Genomic DNA, 12626 nt, shown 5'->3' on the forward strand with positions numbered 1-12626 from the left:
TTACCAGGATGCAATGGGGTCAAACAGCGCTGAGACGACAGCAGGGTGCTCCCGCCCCCCTTTGCTATTTCTTCGGCCTCGAGCTGACGAGCTGACGAGCTCTCCGGTGTAGCACCTGTGTGCCTTGGAGGGGTTCTGTGACCCGCGACGATCTGGGCTCCTTCTCAGCAACCCCCTAAGACTTTTGCCATGTTCCTCAAAAACGTTATGCTCTCTACTGACGAAGGGCTAAACCCTGAAACACTAGTGTCTAGAGATACCTGCACTGCCAGAACCAACAATGGTTAAAAACTACAGCGACTTCAGAGTGCGAACTTACTGCATTTACCACGATGCAATGGGGTCAAACAGCGCTGAGACGACAGCAGGGTGCTCCCGCCCCCCTTTGCTATTTCTTCGGCCTCGAGCTGACGAGCTGACGAGCTGACGAGCTCTCCGGTGTAGCACCTGTGTGCCTTGGAGGGGTTCTGTGACCCGCGACGATCTGGGCTCCTTCTCAGCAACCCCCTAAGACTTTTGCCATGTTCCTCAAAAACGTTATGCTCTCTACTGAAGAAGGGCTAAACCCTGAAACACTAGTGTCTAGAGATACCTGCACTGCCAGAACCAACAATGGTTAAAAACTACAGCGACTTCAGAGTGCGAACTTACTGCATTTACCAGGATGCAATGGGGTCAAACAGCGCTGAGACGACAGCAGGGTGCTCCCGCCCCCCTTTGCTATTTCTTCGGCCTCGAGCTGACGAGCTGACGAGCTCTCCGGTGTAGCACCTGTGTGCCTTGGAGGGGTTCTGTGACCCGCGACGATCTGGGCTCCTTCTCAGCAACCCCCTAAGACTTTTGCCATGTTCCTCAAAAACGTTATGCTCTCTACTGACGAAGGGCTAAACCCTGAAACACTAGTGTCTAGAGATACCTGCACTGCCAGAACCAACAATGGTTAAAAACTACAGCGACTTCAGAGTGCGAACTTACTGCATTTACCAGGATGCAATGGGGTCAAACAGCGCTGAGACGACAGCAGGGTGCTCCCGCCCCCCTTTGCTATTTCTTCGGCCTCGAGCTGACGAGCTGACGAGCTCTCCGGTGTAGCACCTGTGTGCCTTGGAGGGGTTCTGTGACCCGCGACGATCTGGGCTCCTTCTCAGCAACCCCCTAAGACTTTTGCCATGTTCCTCAAAAACGTTATGCTCTCTACTGACGAAGGGCTAAACCCTGAAACACTAGTGTCTAGAGATACCTGCACTGCCAGAACCAACAATGGTTAAAAACTACAGCGACTTCAGAGTGCGAACTTACTGCATTTACCAGGATGCAATGGGGTCAAACAGCGCTGAGACGACAGCAGGGTGCTCCCGCCCCCCTTTGCTATTTCTTCGGCCTCGAGCTGACGAGCTGACGAGCTCTCCGGTGTAGCACCTGTGTGCCTTGGAGGGGTTCTGTGACCCGCGACGATCTGGGCTCCTTCTCAGCAACCCCCTAAGACTTTTGCCATGTTCCTCAAAAACGTTATGCTCTCTACTGACGAAGGGCTAAACCCTGAAACACTAGTGTCTAGAGATACCTGCACTGCCAGAACCAACAATGGTTAAAAACTACAGCGACTTCAGAGTGCGAACTTACTGCATTTACCAGGATGCAATGGGGTCAAACAGCGCTGAGACGACAGCAGGGTGCTCCCGCCCCCCTTTGCTATTTCTTCGGCCTCGAGCTGACGAGCTGACGAGCTCTCCGGTGTAGCACCTGTGTGCCTTGGAGGGGTTCTGTGACCCGCGACGATCTGGGCTCCTTCTCAGCAACCCCCTAAGACTTTTGCCATGTTCCTCAAAAATGTTATGCTCTCTACTGACGAAGGGCTAAACCCTGAAACACTAGTGTCTAGAGATACCTGCACTGCCAGAACCAACAATGGTTAAAAACTACAGCGACTTCAGAGTGCGAACTTACTGCATTTACCAGGATGCAATGGGGTCAAACAGCACTGAGACGACAGCAGGGTGCTCCCGCCCCCCTTTGCTATTTCTTCGGCCTCGAGCTGACGAGCTGACGAGCTCTCCGGTGTAGCACCTGTGTGCCTTGGAGGGGTTCTGTGACCCGCGACGATCTGGGCTCCTTCTCAGCAACCCCCTAAGATTTTTGCCATGTTCCTCAAAAACGTTATGCTCTCTACTGACGAAGGGCTAAACCCTGAAACACTAGTGTCTAGAGATACCTGCACTGCCAGAACCAACAATGGTTAAAAACTACAGCGACTTCAGAGTGCGAACTTACTGCATTTACCAGGATGCAATGGGGTCAAACAGCGCTGAGACGACAGCAGGGTGCTCCCGCCCCCCTTTGCTATTTCTTCGGCCTCGAGCTGACGAGCTGACGAGCTCTCCGGTGTAGCACCTGTGTGCCTTGGAGGGGTTCTGTGACCCACGACGATCTGGGCTCCTTCTCAGCAACCCCCTAAGACTTTTGCCATGTTCCTCAAAAACGTTATGCTCTCTACTGACGAAGGGCTAAACCCTGAAACACTAGTGTCTAGAGATACCTGCACTGCCAGAACCAACAATGGCTAAAAACTACAGCGACTTCAGAGTGCGAACTTACTGCATTTACCAGGATGCAATGGGGTCAAACAGCGCTGAGACGACAGCAGGGTGCTCCCGCCCCCCTTTGCTATTTCTTCGGCCTCGAGCTTACGAGCTGACGAGCTCTCCGGTGTAGCACCTGTGTGCCTTGGAGGGGTTCTGTGACCCGCGACGATCTGGGCTCCTTCTCAGCAACCCCCTAAGACTTTTGCCATGTTCCTCAAAAACGTTATGCTCTCTACTGATGAAGGGCTAAACCCTGAAACACTAGTGTCTAGAGATACCTGCACTGCCAGAACCAACAATGGTTAAAAACGACAGCGACTTCAGAGTGCGAACTTACTGCATTTACCAGGATGCAATGGGGTCAAACAGCGCTGAGACGACAGCAGGGTGCTCCCGCCCCCCTTTGCTATTTCTTCGGCCTCGAGCTGACGAGCTCTCCGGTGTAGCACCTGTGTGCCTTGGAGGGGTTCTGTGACCCGCGACGATCTGGGCTCCTTCTCAGCAACCCCCTAAGACTTTTGCCATGTTCCTCAAAAACGTTATGCTCTCTACTGACGAAGGGCTAAACCCTGAAACACTAGTGTCTAGAGATACCTGCACTGCCAGAACCAACAATGGTTAAAAACTACAGCGACTTCAGAGTGCGAACTTACTGCATTTACCAGGATGCAATGGGGTCAAACAGCGCTGAGACGACAGCAGGGTGCTCCCGCCCCCCTTTGCTATTTCTTCGGCCTCGAGCTGACGAGCTGACGAGCTCTCCGATGTAGCACCTGTGTGCCTTGGAGGGGTTCTGTGACCCGCGACGATCTGGGCTCCTTCTCAGCAACCCCCTAAGACTTTTGCCATGTTCCTCAAAAACTTTATGCTCTCTACTGACGAAGGGCTAAACCCTGAAACACTAGTGTCTAGAGATACCTGCACTGCCAGAACCAACAATGGTTAAAAACTACAGCGACTTCAGAGTGCGAACTTACTGCATTTACCAGGATGCAATGGGGTCAAACAGCGCTGAGACGACAGCAGGGTGCTCCAGCCCCCCTTTGCTATTTCTTCGGCCTCGAGCTGACGAGCTGACGAGCTCTCCGGTGTAGCACCTGTGTGCCTTGGAGGGGTTCTGTGACCCGCGACGATCTGGGCTCCTTCTCAGCAACCCCCTAAGACTTTTGCCATGTTCCTCAAAAACGTTATGCTCTCTACTGACGAAGGGCTAAACCCTGAAACACTAGTGTCTAGAGATACCTGCACTGCCAGAACCAACAATGGTTAAAAACTACAGCGACTTCAGAGTGCGAACTTACTGCATTTACCAGGATGCAATGGGGTCAAACAGCGCTGAGACGACAGCAGGGTGCTCCCGCCCCCCTTTGCTATTTCTTCGGCCTCGAGCTGACGAGCTGACGAGCTCTCCGGTGTAGCACCTGTGTGCCTTGGAGGGGTTCTGTGACCCGCGACGATCTGGGCTCCTTCTCAGCAACCCCCTAAGACTTTTGCCATGTTCCTCAAAAACGTTATGCTCTCTACTGACGAAGGGCTAAACCCTGAAACACTAGTGTCTAGAGATACCTGCACTGCCAGAACCAACAATGGTTAAAAACTACAGCGACTTCAGAGTGCGAACTTACTGCATTTACCAGGATGCAATGGGGTCAAACAGCGCTGAGACGACAGCAGGGTGCTCCCGCCCCCCTTTGCTATTTCTTCGGCCTCGAGCTGACGAGCTGACGAGCTCTCCGGTGTAGCACCTGTGTGCCTGGTTCTGTGACCCGCGACGATCTGGGCTCCTTCTCAGCAACCCCCTAAGACTTTTGCCATGTTCCTCAAAAATGTTATGCTCTCTACTGACGAAGGGCTAAACCCTGAAACACTAGTGTCTAGAGATACCTGCACTGCCAGAACCAACAATGGTTAAAAACTACAGCGACTTCAGAGTGCGAACTTACTGCATTTACCAGGATGCAATGGGGTCAAACAGCACTGAGACGACAGCAGGGTGCTCCCGCCCCCCTTTGCTATTTCTTCGGCCTCGAGCTGACGAGCTGACGAGCTCTCCGGTGTAGCACCTGTGTGCCTTGGAGGGGTTCTGTGACCCGCGACGATCTGGGCTCCTTCTCAGCAACCCCCTAAGATTTTTGCCATGTTCCTCAAAAACGTTATGCTCTCTACTGACGAAGGGCTAAACCCTGAAACACTAGTGTCTAGAGATACCTGCACTGCCAGAACCAACAATGGTTAAAAACTACAGCGACTTCAGAGTGCGAACTTACTGCATTTACCAGGATGCAATGGGGTCAAACAGCGCTGAGACGACAGCAGGGTGCTCCCGCCCCCCTTTGCTATTTCTTCGGCCTCGAGCTGACGAGCTGACGAGCTCTCCGGTGTAGCACCTGTGTGCCTTGGAGGGGTTCTGTGACCCACGACGATCTGGGCTCCTTCTCAGCAACCCCCTAAGACTTTTGCCATGTTCCTCAAAAACGTTATGCTCTCTACTGACGAAGGGCTAAACCCTGAAACACTAGTGTCTAGAGATACCTGCACTGCCAGAACCAACAATGGTTAAAAACTACAGCGACTTCAGAGTGCGAACTTACTGCATTTACCAGGATGCAATGGGGTCAAACAGCGCTGAGACGACAGCAGGGTGCTCCCGCCCCCCTTTGCTATTTCTTCGGCCTCGAGCTTACGAGCTGACGAGCTCTCCGGTGTAGCACCTGTGTGCCTTGGAGGGGTTCTGTGACCCGCGACGATCTGGGCTCCTTCTCAGCAACCCCCTAAGACTTTTGCCATGTTCCTCAAAAACGTTATGCTCTCTACTGATGAAGGGCTAAACCCTGAAACACTAGTGTCTAGAGATACCTGCACTGCCAGAACCAACAATGGTTAAAAACGACAGCGACTTCAGAGTGCGAACTTACTGCATTTACCAGGATGCAATGGGGTCAAACAGCGCTGAGACAACAGCAGGGTGCTCCCGCCCCCCTTTGCTATTTCTTCGGCCTCGAGCTGACGAGCTCTCCGGTGTAGCACCTGTGTGCCTTGGAGGGGTTCTGTGACCCGCGACGATCTGGGCTCCTTCTCAGCAACCCCCTAAGACTTTTGCCATGTTCCTCAAAAACGTTATGCTCTCTACTGACGAAGGGCTAAACCCTGAAACACTAGTGTCTAGAGATACCTGCACTGCCAGAACCAACAATGGTTAAAAACTACAGCGACTTCAGAGTGCGAACTTACTGCATTTACCAGGATGCAATGGGGTCAAACAGCGCTGAGACGACAGCAGGGTGCTCCCGCCCCCCTTTGCTATTTCTTCGGCCTCGAGCTGACGAGCTGACGAGCTCTCCGATGTAGCACCTGTGTGCCTTGGAGGGGTTCTGTGACCCGCGACGATCTGGGCTCCTTCTCAGCAACCCCCTAAGACTTTTGCCATGTTCCTCAAAAACGTTATGCTCTCTACTGACGAAGGGCTAAACCCTGAAACACTAGTGTCTAGAGATACCTGCACTGCCAGAACCAACAATGGTTAAAAACTACAGCGACTTCAGAGTGCGAACTTACTGCATTTACCAGGATGCAATGGGGTCAAACAGCGCTGAGACGACAGCAGGGTGCTCCAGCCCCCCTTTGCTATTTCTTCGGCCTCGAGCTGACGAGCTGACGAGCTCTCCGGTGTAGCACCTGTGTGCCTTGGAGGGGTTCTGTGACCCGCGACGATCTGGGCTCCTTCTCAGCAACCCCCTAAGACTTTTGCCATGTTCCTCAAAAACGTTATGCTCTCTACTGACGAAGGGCTAAACCCTGAAACACTAGTGTCTAGAGATACCTGCACTGCCAGAACCAACAATGGTTAAAAACTACAGCGACTTCAGAGTGCGAACTTACTGCATTTACCAGGATGCAATGGGGTCAAACAGCGCTGAGACGACAGCAGGGTGCTCCCGCCCCCCTTTGCTATTTCTTCGGCCTCGAGCTGACGAGCTGACGAGCTCTCCGGTGTAGCACCTGTGTGCCTTGGAGGGGTTCTGTGACCCGCGACGATCTGGGCTCCTTCTCAGCAACCCCCTAAGACTTTTGCCATGTTCCTCAAAAACGTTATGCTCTCTACTGACGAAGGGCTAAACCCTGAAACACTAGTGTCTAGAGATACCTGCACTGCCAGAACCAACAATGGTTAAAAACTACAGCGACTTCAGAGTGCGAACTTACTGCATTTACCAGGATGCAATGGGGTCAAACAGCGCTGAGACGACAGCAGGGTGCTCCCGCCCCCCTTTGCTATTTCTTCGGCCTCAAGCTGACGAGCTGACGAGCTCTCCGGTGTAGCACCTGTGTGCCTTGGAGGGGTTCTGTGACCCGCGACGATCTGGGCTCCTTCTCAGCAACCCCCTAAGACTTTTGCCATGTTCCTCAAAAACGTTATGCTCTCTACTGACGAAGGGCTAAACCCTGAAACACTAGTGTCTAGAGATACCTGCACTGCCAGAACCAACAATGGTTAAAAACTACAGCGACTTCAGAGTGCGAACTTACTGCATTTACCAGGATGCAATGGGGTCAAACAGCGCTGAGACGACAGCAGGGTGCTCCCGCCCCCTTTGCTATTTCTTCGGCCTCGAGCTGACGAGCTGACGAGCTCTCCGATGTAGCACCTGTGTGCCTTGGAGGGGTTCTGTGACCCGCGACGATCTGGGCTCCTTCTCAGCAACCCCCTAAGACTTTTGCCATGTTCCTCAAAAACTTTATGCTCTCTACTGACGAAGGGCTAAACCCTGAAACACTAGTGTCTAGAGATACCTGCACTGCCAGAACCAACAATGGTTAAAAACTACAGCGACTTCAGAGTGCAAACTTACTGCATTTACCAGGATGCAATGGGGTCAAACAGCGCTGAGACGACAGCAGGGTGCTCCCGCCCCCCTTTGCTATTTCTTCGGCCTCGAGCTGACGAGCTGACGAGCTCTCCGGTGTAGCACCTGTGTGCCTTGGAGGGGTTCTGTGACCCGCGATGATCTGGGCTCCTTCTCAGCAACCCCCTAAGACTTTTGCCATGTTCCTCAAAAACGTTATGCTCTCTACTGACGAAGGGCTAAACCCTGAAACACTAGTGTCTAGAGATACCTGCACTGCCAGAACCAACAATGGTTAAAAACTACAGCGACTTCAGAGTGCAAACTTACTGCATTTACCAGGATGCAATGGGGTCAAACAGCGCTGAGACGACAGCAGGGTGCTCCCGCCCCCCTTTGCTATTTCTTCGGCCTCGAGCTGACGAGCTGACGAGCTCTCCGGTGTAGCACCTGTGTGCCTTGGAGGGGTTCTGTGACCCGCGACGATCTGGGCTCCTTCTCAGCAACCCCCTAAGAATTTTGCCATGTTCCTCAAAAACATTATGCTCTCTACTGACGAAGGGCTAAACCCTGAAACACTAGTGTCTAGAGATACCTGCACTGCCAGAACCAACAATGGTTAAAAACTACAGCGACTTCAGAGTGCGAACTTACTGCATTTACCAGGATGCAATGGGGTCAAACAGCGCTGAGACGACAGCAGGGTGCTCCCGCCCCCCTTTGCTATTTCTTCGGCCTCGAGCTGACGAGCTGACGAGCTCTCCGGTGTAGCACCTGTGTGCCTTGGAGGGGTTCTGTGACCCGCGACGATCTGGGCTCCTTCTCAGCAACCCCCTAAGACTTTTGCCATGTTCCTCAAAAACGTTATGCTCTCTACTGACGAAGGGCTAAACCCTGAAACACTAGTGTCTAGAGATACCTGCACTGCCAGAACCAACAATGGTTAAAAACTACAGCGACTTCAGAGTGTGAACTTACTGCATTTACCAGGATGCAATGGGGTCAAACAGCGCTGAGACGACAGCAGGGTGCTCCCGCCCCCCTTTGCTATTTCTTCGGCCTCGAGCTGACGAGGTGACGAGCTCTCCGGTGTAGCACCTGTGTGCCTTGGAGGGGTTCTGTGACCCGCGACGATCTGGGCTCCTTCTCAGCAACCCCCTAAGACTTTTGCCATGTTCCTCAAAAACGTTATGATCTCTACTGACGAAGGGCTAAACCCTGAAATACTAGTGTCTAGAGATACCTGCACTGCCAGAACCAACAATGGTTAAAAACTACAGCGACTTCAGAGTGCGAACTTACTGCATTTACCAGGATGCAATGGGGTCAAACAGCGCTGAGACGACAGCAGGGTGCTCCCGCCCCCCTTTGCTATTTCTTCGGCCTCGAGCTGACGAGCTGACGAGCTCTCCGGTGTAGCACCTGTGTGCCTTGGAGGGGTTCTGTGACCCGCGACGATCTGGGCTCCTTCTCAGCAACCCCCTAAGACTTTTGCCATGTTCCTCAAAAACGTTATGCTCTCTACTGACGAAGGGCTAAAACCTGAAACACTAGTGTCTAGAGATAACTGCACTGCCATAACCAACAATGGTTAAAAACTACAGCGACTTCAGAGTGCGAACTTACTGCATTTACCAGGATGCAATGGGGTCAAACAGCGCTGAGACGACAGCAGGGTGCTCCCGCCCCCCTTTGCTATTTCTTCGTCCTCGAGCTGCCGAGCTGACGAGCTCTCCGGTGTAGCACCTGTGTGCCTTGGAGGGGTTCAGTGACCCGTGACGATCTGGGCTCCTTCTCAGCAACCCCCTAAGACTTTTGCAATGTTCCTCAAAAACGTTATGCTCTCTACTGACGAAGGGCTAAACCCTTAAACACTAGTGTCTAGAGATACCTGCACTGCCAGAACCAACAATGGTTAAAAACTACAGCGACTTCAGAGTGCGAACTTACTGCATTTACCAGGATGCAATGGGGTCAAACAGCGCTGAGACGACAGCAGGGTGCTCCCGCCCCCCTTTGCTATTTCTTCGGCCTCGAGCTGATGAGCTGACGAGCTCTCCGGTGTAGCACCTGTGTGCCTTGGAGGGGTTCTGTGACCCGCGACGATCTGGGCTCCTTCTCAGCAACCCCCTAAGACTTTTGCCATGTTCCTCAAAAACGTTATGCTCCCTACTGACGAAGGGCTAAACCCTGAAACACTAGTGTCTAGAGATACCTGCACTGCCAGAACCAACAATGGTTAAAAACTACAGCGACTTCAGAGTGCGAACTTACTGCATTTACCAGGATGCAATGGGGTCAAACAGCGCTGAGACGACAGCAGGGTGCTCCCGCCCCCCTTTGCTATTTCTTCGGCCTCGAGCTGACGAGCTGACGAGCTCTCTGGTGTAGCACCTGTGTGCCTTGGAGGAGTTCTGTGACCCGCGACGATCTGGGCTCCTTCTCAGCAACCCCCTAAGACTTTTGCCATGTTCCTCAAAAACTTTATGCTCTCTACTGACGAAGGGCTAAACCCTGAAACACTAGTGTCTAGAGATACCTGCACTGCCAGAACCAACAATGGTTAAAAACTACAGCGACTTCAGAGTGCGAACTTACTGCATTTACCAGGATGCAATGGGGTCAAACAGCGCTGAGACGACAGCAGGGTGCTCCCGCCCCCCTTTGCTATTTCTTCGGCCTCGAGCTGACGAGCTGACGAGCTGACGAGCTCTCCGGTGTAGCACCTGTGTGCCTTGGAGGGGTTCGGTGACCCGCGACGATCTGGGCTCCTTCTCAGCAACCCCCTAAGACTTTTGCCATGTTCCTCAAAAACGTTATGCTCTCTACTGACGAAGGGCTAAACCCTGAAACACTAGTGTCTAGAGATACCTGCACTGCCAGAACCAACAATGGTTAAAAACTACAGCGACTTCAGAGTGCGAACTTACTGCATTTACCAGGATGCAATGGGGTCAAACAGCGCTGAGACGACAGCAGGGTGCTCCCGCCCCCCTTTGCTATTTCTTCGGCCTCGAGCTGATGAGCTGACGAGCTCTCCGGTGTAGCACCTGTGTGCCTTGGAGGGGTTCTGTGACCCGCGACGATCTGGGCTCCTTCTCAGCAACCCCCTAAGACTTTTGCCATGTTCCTCAAAAACGTTATGCTCCCTACTGACGAAGGGCTAAACCCTGAAACACTAGTGTCTAGAGATACCTGCACTGCCAGAACCAACAATGGTTAAAAACTACAGCGACTTCAGAGTGCGAACTTACTGCATTTACCAGGATGCAATGGGGTCAAACAGCGCTGAGACGACAGCAGGGTGCTCCCGCCCCCCTTTGCTATTTCTTCGGCCTCGAGCTGACGAGCTGACGAGCTGACGAGCTGACGAGCTCTCTGGTGTAGCACCTGTGTGCCTTGGAGGAGTTCTGTGACCCGCGACGATCTGGGCTCCTTCTCAGCAACCCCCTAAGACTTTTGCCATGTTCCTCAAAAACGTTATGCTCTCTACTGACGAAGGGCTAAACCCTGAAACACTAGTGTCTAGAGATACCTGCACTGCCAGAACCAACAATGGTTAAAAACTACAGCGACTTCAGAGTGCGAACTTACTGCATTTACCAGGATGCAATGGGGTCAAACAGCGCTGAGACGACAGCAGGGTGCTCCCGCCCCCCTTTGCTATTTCTTCGGCCTCGAGCTGACGAGCTGACGAGCTGACGAGCTCTCCGGTGTAGCACCTGTGTGCCTTGGAGGGGTTCGGTGACCCGCGACGATCTGGGCTCCTTCTCAGCAACCCCCTAAGACTTTTGCCATGTTCCTCAAAAACGTTATGCTCTCTACTGACGAAGGGCTAAACCCTGAAACACTAGTGTCTAGAGATACCTGCACTGCCAGAACCAACAATGGTTAAAAACTACAGCGACTTCAGAGTGCGAACTTACTGCATTTACCAGGATGCAATGGGGTCAAACAGCGCTGAGACGACAGCAGGGTGCTCCCGCCCCCCTTTGCTATTTCTTCGGCCTCGAGCTGACGAGCTGACGAGCTCTCCGGTGTAGCACCTGTGTGCCTTGGAGGGGTTCTGTGACCCGCGACGATCTGGGCTCCTTCTCAGCAACCCCCTAAGACTTTTGCCATGTTCCTCAAAAACGTTATGCTCTCTACTGACGAAGGGCTAAACCCTGAAACACTAGTGTCTAGAGATACCTGCACTGCCAGAACCAACAATGGTTAAAAACTACAGCGACTTTCAGAGTGCGAACTTATTGCATTTACCAGGATGCAATGGGGTCAAACAGCGCTGAGACGACAGCAGGGTGCTCCCGCCCCCCTTTGCTATTTCTTCGGCCTCGAGCTGACGAGCTGACGAGCTCTCCGGTGTAGCACCTGTGTGCCTTGGAGGGGTTCTGTGACCCGCGACGATCTGGGCTCCTTCTCAGCAACCCCCTAAGACTTTTGCCATGTTCCTCAAAAACGTTATGCTCTCTACTGACGAAGGGCTAAACCCTGAAACACTAGTGTCTAGAGATACCTGCACTGCCAGAACCAACAATGGTTAAAAACTACAGCGACTTCAGAGTGCGAACTTACTGCATTTACCAGGATGCAATGGGGTCAAACAGCGCTGAGACGACAGCAGGGTGCTCCCGCCCCCCTTTGCTATTTCTTCGGCCTCGAGCTGACGAGCTGACGAGCTCTCCGGTGTAGCACCTGTGTGCCTTGGAGGGGTTCTGTGACCCGCGACGATCTGGGCTCCTTCTCAGCAACCCCCTAAGACTTTTGCCATGTTCCTCAAAAACGTTATGCTCTCTACTGACGAAGGGCTAAACCCTGAAACACTAGTGTCTAGAGATACCTGCACTGCCAGAACCAACAATGGTTAAAAACTACAGCGACTTCAGAGTGCGAACTTACTGCATTTACCAGGATGCAATGGGGTCAAACAGCGCTGAGACGACAGCAGGGTGCTCCCGCCCCCCTTTGCTATTTCTTCGGCCTCGAGCTGACGAGCTGACGAACTCTCCGGTCTAGCGTCTGTGTGCCTTGGAGGGGTTCTGTGACCCGCGACGATCTGGGCTCCTTCTCAGCAACCCCCTAAGACTTTTGCCATGTTCCTCAAAAACGTTATGCTCTCTACTGACGAAGGGCTAAACCCTGAAACACTAGTGTCTAGAGATACCTGCACTGCCAGAACCAACAATGGTTAAAAACTACA

The sequence above is a fragment of the Lissotriton helveticus genome, chromosome 1_1 (assembly GCF_964261635.1).
Source record: "Lissotriton helveticus chromosome 1_1, aLisHel1.1, whole genome shotgun sequence".
NCBI classification, from domain to species: domain Eukaryota; kingdom Metazoa; phylum Chordata; class Amphibia; order Caudata; family Salamandridae; genus Lissotriton; species Lissotriton helveticus.